The 16,067-nt window shown below is 35.2% G+C and overlaps 1 pseudogene; it reads left to right on the forward strand.

Moving 5' to 3' along the window:
• Positions 1 to 1,427: 1,427 nt before the first annotated feature.
• The window catches only part of LOC114623260, a 19,239-nt pseudogene continuing 4,599 nt past the window's right edge, over positions 1,428 to 16,067 (forward strand).

A 16,067-nucleotide genomic window follows, 5' to 3' on the forward strand; every position in this document is an offset into this window, starting at 1 on the left:
AACCCAGAATTGTTCCTGTCTAAAAGAACTCAAGTGACAAAATGGAGAAGAGACTGAAGGAAAGGGAGTCCAATGACCATCCCAACTTTTGATTCATCATATTGGCGGTGGGGCGGGGGTGGGCGCCAAGGCCTGACACTATTACTGATGCTATGATGTGCTTATAGACAGGAGCCTGGCATAGCTGTCCTCTGAGAGTCCATATCAGCTCCTGACTGAGACAGATACAGATACTTATATCCAATCATTGGCCTGAAGTCAGGGACCTCTGTGGTTGAATTTAGAGAGGGCTTGAAGAAGCTGAAGGGAAGAGTGACCCCATAAGAAGACAAGCAGTGTTAACTAACCCAGACCCCAGGGAGCTCCCAGAGACTGAGCCACCACCCAGGAGCTTACAATTGTCAGTCTGAGGCCCCTGGCACATACATAGCAGAGGTCTACCTGGTCAAACCTCAATGAGAGAAAATGTACTTAATCTTAAAGAGACTTGAGAGTGCAGAGAAGGAGGAGTACTGGTGGGGTGGGAGCACTCTTTAGGAGGCAAAGGGTAAGAGCAATGGGATGAGGAACTGTGGGAGGGGCCAACAACTGGAATGCAAATAAATTAAATAATTAAAATTTTAAAAGAAAAATAAAAAGGAAAATAAAAAAGAAGCAACCCAAGTAAACAAGTAAATGAAGCCCAAGCAATTAAATTACTGGGTTCAGAGAAGAGATTCAGTTATAAGAATGGTTCTTGCTTTTATATTTAGATTATGATCTAGGTCAAAAGTACAGATGAGTGGGTTTTAGGTTTCCTCTAGACTCTGTGCTCAAGAAGATATTTTATTACCTGGTATGTGTGTTTGTGTAAGGGAATGCACCCCCTTGGGTGTAATACTGCATACTATAAATGAACAAGGAGAAATTGAGAGGAGTTGGAGTTTGATAAAACAAAATTAAATAATTCAAACCATGCAGTAGAAAAGAAGGTATCAAAGCTAAGCAGCAGTTCTGAGAGGAAAGAATCCACTGCCCGGAATGGCTTTCCCTCATTTCTTGGCAACAAGCTCAGGCATTCAACTTGATGTCCCTTTCCCTTGGGATGTGCTGCTGCTTGTGTCTTATTTGTTGACCTTTTGGATTACTGAATGGTGTCCCAGACTTTAATTCTCTGTTCCCACCATGGTTTGACTCTATAGGACAGATTTCAGACATAGAGGTACCTGATGGTACCAGCAGATGAGATCTAAAGAACATTAGAATTCTTTAGCAATGACATCTAGGAGATCAGTGATGGGTCTCTGTTAACTAATTTTGCTTCTATCCGGGAGGGGTGGAATTGTCATGGTTGTCATCACAATTTTAGAATCCAAGTATTGAGTTCTGCCAGAGCTCTTCAAGGAAAGTCAAATGAAGGAAGGAAGATAAGAAGAAAGAGAATGGAGATGGGTGAGCAGATTCTGGTAAGTTGAGAAAAATCTAGAGGTGAAGTTTTGATGAAGGATTCCATGTCTTGACATACCAAGGAAATGTAACAGCCATACAGACATCCCTATGTTCATTAGCACTGTGGTAGCTACCTTCTTATGTATGTGGCTCTCATATTTGCCCACATAACCATTACTATCTTGGACAGATTCAGTAGCCTAGTCCCTGGGATTTGTAGGCAACTCTGTGTGTATATTAGCCCAACTTTTTTTCATGGCATAAGCCTTTGGGGGAATGTGTTTATCACCTATTTTCTTCTTTAGATCATTGTGAGTCTCTGTATGGGCCTCCCAGTTTAAATGTGGATCCCCCAAGGCAGATACCTCTGTCTTAACTACAGAATTGGTAGACGCAGGATATAGTACACACTTTTTTATTCTTTCCATTAGGTGAAGCAGAAGGGACAGATATACCTTTGACCTCTGAGTGGTGATATATAATCTGTAAAAGAGGAAGAAGGAAGAAGGCAGAGGTTCAGGTTCCTCCAATCTATTGTAAAGCTGTTGGTAGTTGCCTGACTGTCATTTTCTTGTGCTCCAAGAAAAGAAAAACGGGGAGGAGAAAGAAAGAAGACATAGTAGTGTGTTGGATTTTGTTAAAGAAGAGAAAGATAGAAGCTTTCAGCATTTCATGCTCCTTTGGATTCAAGTTCTTAAGAGATTATAGGCAGGGCCTTGCATTCATAATTGATGCCACAGAAACGGTTGACAGAAAAAAAATGAATCTTTCAGTAAATGAGAAATGATTAGAGTTAATGTAGTTGATTTCAGCAAGAAATAATGTCACGGAAAGTGAGATTGGAAAGGAAGTGTCACTGGTTAACATTTAAAAATGCTTTACTAGCAAGATAACATGTTTAATCAATGAAACACCATGGAAGTACACAGTATTACATGGTATCCCATTTCTCTTAATTTTGTAGGTTACTACCTAAACCAGTATGAACATTTAATATCTAATTATCTTCTCCATTATATGAATATTAAGACAAACATGAATACAGCTGTATATTGTTACCATTTTGATATGTAGCTTCTATGTAGTTTTTAAACATATAGGTCTATGAATAAAATTTACAGATATGTCCAAAAGTTCTCAATAACTAACATACAAATATGTTATATATATAATTATATAATAAGCATAATAACCCATAGTAGGAATATGCTATGCTTCATTGATTGTTTGTGTGTTTTTTGTTTGTTTGTATGATTTCTGTTTTGCTTGGTACATTTTTTGATTACCTTGCATCTGTCTTCAAAACTCACCATGATATGATGGTATTTCTAGTTCCAGTGAATTAGATATTCACATGTACTATAGTATGTGTACTTTTTCTCTCTCATATAATACATTCCAACCTCAGCCTACCTTCCCTCGTTTACCATTTCTCTCCATGTCCCATCCCCCCACACCCAAGTTTGTTTCTCTTCAGAAAGAAGCAGGCTTTCCAGGACTATCAACTGAACACACCCTGGCCACAGTCTCCCCTTCCTCCACACCTCCCAGTCCATTTCAAACTCCCACCCTGACTTCCTCTTATTCCATTCTTACTACCCCTGCCATTTCCCCTTATTCCATTCTTACCACCTCCATCCCCCTCCATTTCCATTTCTCCCAATTCCACTGACCTTAGATTCATGAGTTCTTTGTTTATTTTGGATATTAGCTTTCTAATCAGAAGTGGAGTTAATGAAACTTTTTTTTCCCATTCTGCAGGATGTTGGCTTGTTTCCTACTGATTGTTTCCCTTACCTTACAGAAGCCTTTTCAGTTTCATGAGGTCTCATCTATTAATTGCCCATCATAATGCCTTTGCTATCAATGTTCTATTTACAAATTTGTCTCCTGTGCTGATGTGTTCAGTGCTATTCTTTACATTCTTCTGTATTAGGTTCAATGTGTCTGATTTCTTGTGAAGGACTTTGATTCACTTGGAAATGAATTTTGTGAAGCGTGATTAATATAGATCTATTTGCATTTTTCTACACAGAGACTTTCAGCTAGATTAGCATCGTTTGGTGAAGATGCTTTCTTTTTTCCAGTGTGTATTTCTGGCTACTTTATCAAAAGTCAGGTATTCACAGGTGTGTGGATTTACATGAGGGTCTTTGATTCAATTACATTGATCAATGTGTCTGTTTTTATGCTAATACCATGAAGTTTTTATTACTACAAGTCTGTAACTCAACTTAAATTCAGGGATGGTGATACCTGCAGAAGTTCTTTTTACTGTTCAGCATTGTTTTTTGTTTTTTTTTGTTTTTGTTTTTGTTTTTTTTTTTTTTTTTTACCAATTTTGGAGTTTGGGTTTTTCCATACGAAATTGAGTATTGTTCTTTCAAATTTGTAAAGAATTGTGATGGAATTTTGATGAAGGTTGCATTGAGTCTGTAGATTGCTTTTAGCTAAGAAGCCAAAAATATAATCCATCATATAAACAAACTGGGAAAAAACAAATATATGATCACCTTACTAGATGCCAAAAAGCCTCAGACAAAATCCAGCACCCATTTCATGATAAATGTCTTAGAGAGTTTAGGAATACAGTGGGAATTTTAATCTGTTAATTCTATGAATCCAAGAACTTGGGAGATCTTTCCATCTTCTGATATCTTCTTCAATTTCTAATTTCAAAGACCTGTAAGTCTGTCCTATAAGTCTTTGCTTCATTAGAATTACCCTAAGATATTTTATATTGTTTGTGGCTTATTGGAAAGTGTGTTGGTTCTCTGATTTCCTAAGTCCATTTGTCATTTGTAGTAAAGGAGGGCTCCTGATTTCTTCTAATTTTAGTTAATAATATATCCAGCTACTCATGCTATTCATTTCTTCTCTACAATGAAGCTAAGCCGAGTAGATCATTTTTGATGTGTTATTGGATTCAGTTTGTGAGTATTTTGGTTAGTATGTTTGAATCAATGTTCATAAGGGATATTGGTTTGTAATTCTATTTTGTTCTTGAATTTTTGTGTAGCTTGGGTGTAAGGGTGACTGTGGCTTCGTAAATTGAATTTGGCACTTTTCCTTCTAGTTATATTTTTGTAATAATTTGAGAAGTATTGGAGTTTGGCCTCCATTGAATATTCTACTAGAAATTTATGCTAAAACCTTCAGGCCCTGTAGATTTATGTTTGGTTTTGTTTTAAATTGGGAGACTTTTAAAGACAGTTTCTATTTCCTTAGGAGTTATAAATATATTTACATTGTTTACCTGAGCATTATTTAATTTTGGTAAATGGTATCTATCCATTGAGAAAACTTTCCATGTCTTTTAGGTATTTCAATTTTGTGGAATACCATTTTTTAAAGTATGATCTAATGATTCTTCTATTTCCTTAATGTCTGTTGTTATCTTCCCCTCTCCTTCCTTCCTTTTAATTTGGATATTCTTTGTCTTTTAGTTAGCTTTGATAAGGGTTTGTCTATCTTGTTGATTTTCTCAAAGAACTAACTCTGTTTCATTGATTCTTTGTATTGTTCTGTTTATTTCTATTTTATTGATTTCAGCCTTCCATTTCATTATTTCCTGCTTTCTACTTTTCTTGGGGGTGCTTGCTTCTTTTTGTTTTATAGGTTTCAGGTGTGCTGATAAGTTCCTAGTATGAAATATCTCAAGGTTTTCTAATGTCATCACTTAATACTATACAGTTTCCTCTTAGTGCTGCTTTTAATGTGTCCCAGGCATGTGGGTATGTTGTATATCCTACATTCTATTCATTAATTTCTTCTTTATTTCTGACCCTGTATTTATTTATTCAGTAGAGAGTTATTCAATTTCCATTTTGTTGTAGACTGTCTGTAGTTTCTGTTTTTGTTGAAATCCAGCTTTAATCCATGATGGTCTAATAGGATTCTATTTTCATGTATCCATGGAACCTTGCTTTGTGACCAAATATGTGGTCAATTTTGGAGAAAGTTCTGTGAGGTGCTGAAAGGAACATATACTCTTTGTTTGGGTGAAATGTTCTGTAAACATCTTTTAGGTACATTTGGTTTATAATATCTATTAACTCCATTATTTTTGTTTGTTTGTTTGTTTTTGTCTAGATGACCTTTTCAACGGTGAGAGTGGAGTATTGAAGATTCTTCCTATTGGTGTGATAGAAGCAACTGGAGATTGTGTAGTTGGGCAATGAGAGATTGGGGCTGGTTTACAGGCAGGCAGGCTACCTGCAGTTCTGGTGGCCCATGTAATCTCTTGTTGAACAAGGGGCCAGCACTAGAGTTTGGGGGCTGGTATTTGTAAACACACACACACACACACACACACACATATCCTTTTTATGATAAATGTTGACTGCTTGATAAACATATTACAGCATTCTACATTGAAATTAATAACATCTCAATATTGCATATTGTTTAAAGTAGGACCTTTTGAAGACTGAAACGTTTTCATAGTCTCAGTGACAAATGCTTTTACCTTTACATGACCCTTAAGGTATGTGCAATTGTGGAAGAAAGAGTCATAAGCAAGGGAGTTTTGGAAAAGAGAGGAGGAGGAGACAGAGGAGAGCAATGGAAGATGGGGAAAGCAGAAAGATAGAAATGAGAGGGAGGGAAAAGATAACAGAGGGCAGTATCTTCCATTTGAGTAGACAATGGACAATCTAGTAAATCCATTTAACAAGCAAGTTTCAGATAAGAATATGCTATTACTAAAACTCGATGTTTCTATTTACTACTAAGATATGAATGAAAATTTGATAATTCATGTTATTTTTCCAGATATTTCTTATGTATGAAATTATGATAAATAACAATAATAGTAGTTACTATTATGTACTTGCTTCATGTTAAGGCCCATGAATATATTATCTTCAATCATTTCTACTCTCATATAGGACAACTATTATGCTTCCCATTTTGTCTAGATTTTCTTGTAGAAGAGTTAGTTCTCATTTGCATTGACTAATATTTGTTTGTTTAATTCTATTAAGATGATTCACACTTAAGGTGATCATTGCTATATTTGGTGTGTTTTGCTCATATTTGTAGCTATTTTACTATTTATTGATCTTGTACTTAGTTTTCTGTTTGTTTTATTCATGTCTTCAGCCTTTACCCACTTCTCTCTTTTTAGTGAGGCTTTTATATAAATATTTTATAATACACTGAATTGTCCCCTTTCTTTAAATTAATGCATTGAAACCAGAGTTATCAATTAGACTGTATTTGGTACTTATGAAGTTGATCTAGTAAAGATGAAGATAGTAGCACATAGCTATAACTAAATGTGCATTATGTCTAAAATAGGAGAGGTACAAAGGACTTCTAAGAAAATGAAAACTACAGACATTAGAAAAAATGGTGGTAGTATAAATTTCTTAAATATGGCCTTACTTTCATTCTATTGGTTTACATTAAACTTTAGTTACATTACTTTGAAATATCTGTCAGATTTATCTTGAGATTCAGGTTGAGCAGTGTATTTTAATTTTAGAGTTTGAGGTGTCATTTTTAGGTATTTATAATTTGCCATTTTCTTTCTTTTGTTGATAATTAGTTTAATTTTATTGTGTTTTAAAAGCATACTTCATGTTATTGTATTCAGTTTGTTAAAGTATATATTATTGGTGCTACTGTGTTCTAACTTTATGAATATTGTATGTATATATGTATAATCATGAGAAAAATGTAAATTCTGATGTTTGGAACAAAGTAGTTAACAGTTGTTACTATATGAATGTGAAAGATAGTACAGTGGAGTAAAGCTATGGCCTTTTAAACACTTTATACTATTTATGTCCATTGCAATTTAGATATTTATATGTATATTATATATAGATAAATGTATGTGTGTGTGCTCATATATACATAAATGTGCACACATGCATATATGTTTTTCTGGTTTGTTTTGAAATTTTTGTAATATGCAGTATATTTTAAATAAATAATATTGAAGGTAATATGGGGAAATACAACATGATAGACCTGTAAAAATTGGGACCATATAATGGCAGTTGAGAATTTCCAAAATGAAGCATCTCTGTAAGAACATTAGTATTTTCCAACTTTGTGTAATTGAGGGGGGACATTAATCATTCTCATTGTTTTTTGAGCTTACAATTCTTAAGGTTTAATGAAAGTAATATAAGATGATTTCTAGTCAATACTACTTTAAATATTTCTTTTTTTGTTTTCTCTTAATCTCTCCTGATATTCTGACACTTATGTTATTGCTGTTTTAAACTTTTAAAAATTATTCCAGAACATTTTAGTATTCTGTTCCTTTTGATTTCCAGTTTTGTTTCTTTTGATTTTCTATTTTGGAAATTCCAACATATACTCAAGTTCTGATGTTCTTTTTGTAGCTTGGTCTACTATATTAGCTAATTCATCAATAGCATTTTTTGTCCGTTATAGGACATGGTTGTTTAAATGAGATATGCCCTCCATAGACTCAGAGATTTGTACATTTAATTCTTAGTTAATGGTGGTGTTTGTGGAGACTTAGAAGGCAAACTTTGCTGAAGGATGTACAGTACTTTGAGGTTGCATAGCCTTGCCTCACTTCCAGTTTGCTCTTTCTGATTCTTGCTTTGATTCAACCTCTCAGCAATATGTTCTACATTCATAGCACGTTGTTTTCTGTGCTCAGAACATTAGAGGTGATTTGTATTCCTCCTCTTCACTAGGATAGGAGAGGATGGCTTTAAAGAATTGAATTTGGATATTTTCTACTTAGATAGGATTGGATAAGACACCAAATAATTTAAGCATTTGATAACTTTTCCTGATTAAACCCCTGATCAGATTGATAAGTTATTGTATCTTTCCTAAAAGTTACTTCTTTTAATAACATTTATTCTGATGTGATATTTTTTCTTATGTTTATTCTGAGTATTTGGATAAGATCCTAGCGTTAAAACTCATAAAAATATACTCCCTTTCCAACAAGGTCTCTTTGTATTTCTTTAGTGTCTAATTGGTTCACACCTAGCCTCTCATAAGTTATCACTTTTAGTTTCAGTTTTCATACTCTGACTCTTGGTTTCCCTGGAGGATTATTCTTTTATGTTTCTGCACTGGTAAGTTGTGATTTTCTGTACTTCCTTGTGGTTTTTTTTGATAGTTTTCATGTCATTTATTTGTCCTATCCTATGGTTCCATGATAGGTCTCAGAGGAGTTCTTGATATTTACAGCTTTTCAGCTTGTTGTATTTAGGATAGAATGCCAATTCTTAATACCCATATGAAAACCAGAAGTTAAGGTTTTTATTAACTTATGTAGACCCACCTTTAGGTTAACTATTTGTAACTATTCATTGCTAATTTTATTTCTCTCTCACTATCTATCTCTTCACTTATCCCTTACACTTGCACTGCCACATTGACCATGTTTGACATTAATTATATATACGGAGATGAATACCCTATCCAGACATTGCCTTTTAGAGGGAAATTGACAGTTAAATTTCAAGAAGCCAATATGGAATGAAGACATGTATTAATTATAATATGATGTGCTTATTTTATCATAATGTGATTAGTGTTTACATTGTTCTAAAAAGAGTATTGTGGAAAATAGCAGGCAGAAACTGGAAGTTTGGTAAGGAATTATTTTTTTTTTTATTTTTTTAGGAATTATTTTTTAGGATATAATGTGTGAATTGAGCAATTTGAAAATCCATCATGTATCATCAGTAGAATATGAAAAGTATGAGGGAAAATATTAATCAAGTTCTCCTAAAGTGAATGAATTCTTTAGCTAGGGATTTCTCAGGAAATAATAACCATCAGCTATCTAATTGGGTTTAAGGACTGTTCAGTTGGTGGAAATTCATGCTTGCTATACAAACCTGCCAACTACCATATACCTTATAGGATAACCTGCTACTGTCATTTTCCTATACCAATATAATTTTTAACTGTACTATAAATACTTACTCATATAACAATAGATAAGTAGAACTCTTTTTATTTTTATTATATATTTTATTTATTTACATTTTTGGAAACCCTCTATCCCATCCTCCCTCCCTTGCTTCTATGAGAGTGCTCTGTCACATACCAACGCATTCCCACCTCCCCGCCCTCATATCCCCCTACACTGGTGCATTGAGCCTTCACAAGACCAAGGGTCTTTCCTCTCATTAATGTCTGACAAGGCCATCCTCTGCTATATATGTGGCTGGAGCCATGGGTCCCTCCATGCGTACTCTTTGGTTGGTGTTTTACTTCCTGGGAGCTCTGGGAGGTCTGGTTGGTTAATATTGTTGTTCTTCCTATGGCTTATAAACCCCTTCAGCTCCTTCAGTCCTTTGTCTAATTCCTTTATGGAACTCTTATTCCTATCTTTCATTGAGAAGTTCCTTTTTGTAACAGATGAAAGCTATTGCAGATATCTACAAGATATCTACAACTAGTCAAAATGTAGAGACAACTGACTGTAGTGTTCCTATTGTTAAAGGTACATCTGAAATCTCTATACCCAAGGTTCATGGAAAATTGTAGAAGAGAGAAGAGAATGATGGAAATATTCAAAGATCCAGAATGCTTGCAGCTAGATAGTGTATTTTAGACCTGGCTGGAATGCTGCACCTATGAATTATAATATGGTTGCCTGAACAAATCCTTCGTAATAACACCAACACCAATTGACATGCTGATATAATGCCAGTATGGATAGAAGAAATATTTTTTTAATTTATTCTTTAATCTTTCTTTACAGTCCAGACTTTATCCCCCCTCTCAGTCCACTCTCTGACTGTTCCATATCTCACACCTCCTCCCCCATCTCAAAGTGGATGCCTTCACTTACCCACACCCCACCAGACCTCCCCACTCCCTGTTGCCCCAAGTTTCTTGGGGGTTAGGTGCATTCTCTGACTGATTCCAGACCAGGCAGTCCTCTGCTGTATATTTGTTCAGTGTCTGAGAGATTCCAGGGACCAGGTTGAGGCTGTTGGTGTTCCTATAGGATCATCCTCTTCCTCAGATTCTTCTAGCTTTTCCTTAATTCAACCACAGGGGTCACCAGCTTCTGTCCATTGGTTGGGTATAAATACCTGCATCTGATTCTTTTAGCTGCTTGTTGGGCAGTCATGATAGGCTCCTGTTTGTAAGCACACCATAGCATCAGTAATATTGTTAGGCCTTGGGGCCTCTCCCTAAGCGGGATCCCAATTTGGGACTGTCACTGGATCTCCTTTTCCTCAGGGTCCTCTCCATTTCTATCCCTGCAGTTACTTCAGACAGGAACAATTATGGGTCAGAGTTTTGACTGTGGGATGGCAACCCCATCCCTCACATGATGACCTGTCTTCCTGCTGGAGGTGGACTCCTCAAGTTCCCTCTCCCCACTGTAGGGAATTTCATCTAAGGTCGCTCCCTTTGAGTCCTTAGAGTCTCTCAGGTCCCAGGTCTCTGGTACAGTTCAGTGTGTCTTCCTAAGTCTTATCTTCCAAGGTTGCCTGTTGTCATTCTTTCTGCTGGACTTTAGGGCTTTAATCCTGTTTCTCCTTCAATATCTGATCATGTCTCCTTCTTCCCCTCCCTGTCTCCTTTACCACCCAGGTCTCTCCATCTCCCTGTCCTGTAATTGCTTTCTTTGCCTTCCCACGTGGAACTGAGGCATCCTCACTTGGGCCCTTTAGCTTGTTAGCCTTCTTGAATTCTGTGGATTGTATCCTGGGAATTCTGTACTTTTTTGGCTACTATCCACTTATTAGTGAGTATATTCAATGAATATGCTTTTGGGTCTTAGTTACCTCACTCAGAATGATATTGTTTAGTTCCATCCATTTGCCTGCAAAACTCATGATGTCTTCTTTCTTAATAGTATTTAAGAAATTAGTATTCCATTGTGTGAATGGACCACATTTTCTGTATCGATTCTTCTGTTTTGAGATATCTGCATTGTTTCTAGCTTCTGGCTATTACAAACAAGGCTGTTCTGAACATAGTAGAACATGTGTCCTTGTGGCATGGTGATGCATTTATTGACTATATGCCCAAGAGTGGTATAGCTGAGTCTTCAGGTAGAACAATTTCGAACATGCTGATGAACCTCCAGGTTTATTTCCAGAGTGGTTGTACCAGCATGCAGTCCCACCAGCAATGGAGGAGTGTTCTTCTTTCTCCATATCCTCACCAACATATATTTTTGATCTTAGCCATTCTGATTGGTATAAGGTGGAATCTCAGCATCATTTTGATTTGCATTGATATAAGAAGTCTTTCTGTCTCTTTATCTGTCTTTCTCTCTCTCTGCCTTTCTCTTTGTTTGTCCCTGTCTTTCTCTTGCCCTCTGTCTCTCTGTCTCTCTCTGTCTCTCTCTGTCTCTCTCTGTCTCTCTCTCTCTCTCTCTCTCTCTCTCTCTCTCTCTCTCTCTCTCTCTCACACACACACACATACACACACACACAAACACACATGGGCATGTGTTTCTTATAAACTTTTAAATATTAAATTCAGCATATAATCCATGTAAGGCATTCAACATGGTACCTGGTACACAAAGGATATCTCTAAAATTGTCTAATGTAATATACAACTCGTAGATTATAAAAAACAATAGAATTAAATGTAGCTATAAATTAATTACATTAGTTTGAATGTAATGATTTTCTTTCCTCCCAAGTTATAAAAATCAAACTAAGGAATATATCAGTTGCAGAGTTTAGCTTTACACTGAATAAAATAAGCAATTCTTTGGTGATTTTAATATGTTTAAGATATATAGATACAAAAGTGAGTCTACCCATTTTTACTTAAGGATGATAAAATATATTCTCTTAAAAATCTATAAAATATATTTTATAATTTAAAATTTTATAGTGGAAATAATAGCATATTTTCAAATAATAATCATGTTAGATTATTGGTTACCCCACTTTAATTGTTTAAATCTTAATTTAATGGTGACTATGTTTTAAAAACTTGTCATTTTTTATTTTATGTGTATATATAAGTTTCTACATGTATGTATATGTACAACACGTATACCTTAGGACCAGTTAGGCCAGGGGAAGGCATTAGACCCCCTAGAAACTGAGGCTATAGTTGGTAGTTAACCACGTAGGTTGTGGTGACCAAACCCATGTCCTGTGCAAGAGCAGCAAATTCCCTTAACTGTTGAACCTTTCAACCTGAAGATGCATAACTATAATTTAACATTTGTAATTACATTTTCTCTCATTATTGAAAAGAAATGAAGCTCATTTAATAAGATAATGTGATTTACACATTAGTGATAATAAATTAATTTAATTCCACAGAACAGAACACACGTTTTTGAAAGTGTAATGTTTTAAAATATTTTAGCATTTTATGTTTATTATTATTTACCATTCTGGAGGTAGTAGGGAGATCATGAACCCTCACCTCTAACAAAGTAAATATTGACAGTTGATTGCTCCTGAGGGAGGGAAAATCAGTTTTTTTAAAGGGTTAGCTTCTGGTAGGTTGACTACACTCTAGAAGATAGTTCCACACCCATAAATTTGTACGTAGCACAAATTAGATTGGGTATATTATTAAAAGCAATTGCTAGAAGATACAAATTTGGGAGAGGCTAAGATTTCTGGAAAGATTCTGGGAGGAGGTAGTAGAAGGATTAGGAGGTAAATATACTAAAATACATTGTATGAATTATAAAAATTTACAAAAATGAATACAAATATTACATAAAAAGAATGAAGATAGTAAACAGAGTTTAGAAGCATTAGGAAGCCTTTGCACCATGCTTAAATCCCTTTCACTATAGATGGTCCAACAGACCATAAGCCCTGTGAATCTTATTAAGAGCATCACTTTACCATATTTATTTTTTACCATAGTTTTAACAGAGTTTAAGGGAATCATGCTAATATATAATATGTAAATAATATATATTGGGTCAGAAATAATAGGTAACTTACTAAGATGAGGTTAGAAGAATGGATATAAACAGAAAACTATCCATGTAATACCTTCTTACTTGGAAAGTTACTTAAAATTAAGGGGACCCAAAATAGCTTGAAGTAAACCCAAATCCCTTGTGATTTGACAATCACTTTAGTCAGCCCAACAACTTTTCACCTTCTGGCCCTTGCCTTACTATCTTTACTATAATAGCCACAATAATAAGTTAATAAATTCCATATATATATATATATATATATATATATATTTGGTTAGTCAGAAGTAGAATAGAATGTTTTCACGTTTTCATTACTTTGGCATATAACCATTGTTCTGGCTAGTTTTATAGTAACACTAGCTATAGTCATTTGAAATAAGGGAAATTCAATTGAGAAAATGTCCTTATAGTTAGTCAGTGGGCAAGTCTTGTAGGAATGTTTCTTTATTTATTATAGATGTGGAAGTGTCCACCATACTCTGGGTGGTTCTATCCCTGACCTTGTGATCCTGAGTGCTGGAAGAAAGTAGGCTAAGTGAGCCATAAAGTGTAAGCCTTACAGTAAGGACCACTCCTCCGTGGCTTATAATTCAGTTGCCATGAGGTCCTTGCCTTGCTTGACTTCCCTCAGTGATGAACTGTTACCTAGATGTTTAAAATGAATCATACCCTTTCCTCCCTCCCCAACTTGCTTTTGATCATGGTATTTATCACAGCAGTAGAAACCCTAACTAAGACAACCTTCAAACCTTACTCAAAAGCTTTCTTAAGAATAGTATGAACCCTTGTCATATAACTTCAAGGTGAACAGACTGTCTGTGCTATGAAATAAGTCTTCCTGATTCCTTGAGATTTTATTTTAAACATTGAATATCCTTAAAATATCATATAATTATTCAGATAGTATGAATTTCATTGATACTATCTTAACTCCTAGCATATCTACTTATTGTACCTAGCAATGCATACAGTACATTAATTATTATAAATGAAACACTATCCCTAATTTTACAGTTAAAATTAGAAACTATATTATAGAGAGCTAAAAGGGCCTCGACACAGAAAAACATTGGAAAATCCTCACAATCAGTTTACATCTTTAATGGAATGAAGTGAGTAAATGCTCTTCCTTCAATGTCAGGAATGATGGTGTTTTATAACCTGGTGCTCCTTCGCTGTCTGATCAGAAGAACTCTGCCTATATCTCCCAGAATTTATGTTTTACTTATCACACACCACTTCCCCTAAATCTTGAGCACTGCTTTTAGGCCACAAAATCCATTCTTATGAGTGATGTCATTTGTGCTTTAGAACAGCTTAAGTGATTTCTATCTAATTTCAGGGTCAGGACAATCTGACACCCATAGGCATTATGTTTACCCCATTCAAGATTCCTAGAACCTAAATCTTGGTCAGTATCTCCGAGTCAACTGTACCCATTCTTGTCAAGGAAGCCAAATGTACTTTGTAATGAATCTCAACATATGTGTGTGTTAAATTGTTGTGCCCTTGGGACTGAGTTAATTGTTATCTTATTGCTTATTTCCAAAATTGTGCTATACTTAAATATGGCTGAAGAAAAATGATCTGGGCCAGACTCTAAAAATTCTAGACTAGACTTACTACAACAAAAACAGACTGAACTGAGTTTTATTCTTCCTTCACCTTAATCATTTTCCCTGCCTGTTGTTAAGTCTGCACAGGGATCACAATATAGTTTCCTCATTTTTTGTACTGTCTTTGCTAATGATAGTTTTGTATTTGTGTATCTATGTGTATAGGTCTGTGCATCTATATTCATACAATTTATGAGTAGGAATAGAAATGCTCTTACCTTTATATATTTTATATTCACCAAGTCCTAGTGTTGAAGGTCCCAGCCTTGTTAAATACTTGAGAGCTTCAAGGCAAAAACTGTGAATCAATAAATGTAAGCCTTAAGAATTCTTGTTACAGAAAACCAAATTGAATTCTTCAGACTGTGGGGACATAAACATTATTAGGAATACTTTAAGTTGTTTCATGTCAACAGATCTTAACTTGCTAATTCCATTCTTTTACTAGCTATTAAGCCTATTTCTCTAGACTTTGATATTCATTTCTCTTCATAGGTTGTAGCTTTATATGTATTTATGAGGCATGTGTATTGGTGAGGGAAAGTAATATTCAGAAATCTTTTTTAACTCTATAATATTTTTTTAAATTTTTATAGATATATACATTGTATGTTGAGCAAATCACCTCCATACTTCCTAGGGTTCTTCTCTCCTCTTGATCCCATCCCAATATTCTTTATTTTTTAACTTTTTTTCATTTTCTTCTTTTTTTTAAATTTATTTTTCTCAAATCATAATTCATTCACACAGGGGTTATAAACACAGAAAGGCAGGATGTGAGGAAGAGAATGACACTGGAGTGTGGGTGTTCAGGGGGAATACAGATATTTTCAGAACCAAGGTATTGGCTGGGTGAAGGTTCAGGGGACAATTCACTATGACTCTGCCTATGACTCACTTGTCCTTATCTAAGTTGGTATTGTCTGCCAAGGCTACCTATTTACAAGGTCTATGGCTATTCAGGCTTGTAAATTTCTACAAAAGCTGCCTGTTTACATTAGCTTATAGCCATCTGTTTCAATGTTTTTCCACTGAGACCCAAGACTTGGTGTTAGTATACATGTATGACAGGCCTATTGCTGATTTTAGGCCTATGGCTGATTTTAGGCCTTCAGTGTGTAAGGAGGGCTGCC

The sequence above is a fragment of the Grammomys surdaster genome, unplaced genomic scaffold (genome assembly GCF_004785775.1).
Source record: "Grammomys surdaster isolate TR1022 unplaced genomic scaffold, NIH_TR_1.0 195, whole genome shotgun sequence".
In the NCBI taxonomy this organism is placed as follows: domain Eukaryota; kingdom Metazoa; phylum Chordata; class Mammalia; order Rodentia; family Muridae; genus Grammomys; species Grammomys surdaster.